Source organism: Penaeus monodon, chromosome 24 (assembly GCF_015228065.2).
Source record: "Penaeus monodon isolate SGIC_2016 chromosome 24, NSTDA_Pmon_1, whole genome shotgun sequence".
NCBI lineage: Eukaryota > Metazoa > Arthropoda > Malacostraca > Decapoda > Penaeidae > Penaeus > Penaeus monodon.
Genome location: NC_051409.1, coordinates 27,276,586 through 27,276,933, shown reverse-complemented (window position 1 = coordinate 27,276,933; position 348 = coordinate 27,276,586). Strand labels below are relative to the sequence as shown.

The window sequence follows — 348 nt, the reverse complement described above, 5'->3', positions numbered from 1 at the left end:
AAGCCTTATTATTGGAAATAAAAGAGCCAGTTGATCGAAGGCCACGACAGAGCACGACTGGAAGAGCTGCCAGGGCGCAGCGCTGAGGCTATTCTCAGGCAGAGGGATATGATGCCCAACTAAAGACAAGTAAAAAGAACTATGTTAAAAGGCTAGGACAAACTTCCAAAACCAATTCGAAAATAATAATAGATAAAAAGATGAACTGATAAAATTAAAAAAGCTTTAGCGACTGGAAAGAAAATCAAAAGTTATGATAGATACGTGTGTCTGTCTGACTGTATGTTCATGTATGAGTTAGAGCGGAAAATATATAGAGAAATGGTAATGTTTTAAACAATCTCAGAC

General features: G+C 37.4%; 1 protein-coding gene across 1 annotated transcript in view; it reads right to left on the bottom strand.

Moving 5' to 3' along the window:
- The window catches only part of LOC119588702, a 103,718-nt gene that overhangs the window by 57,383 nt on the left and 45,987 nt on the right, over positions 1-348 (bottom strand).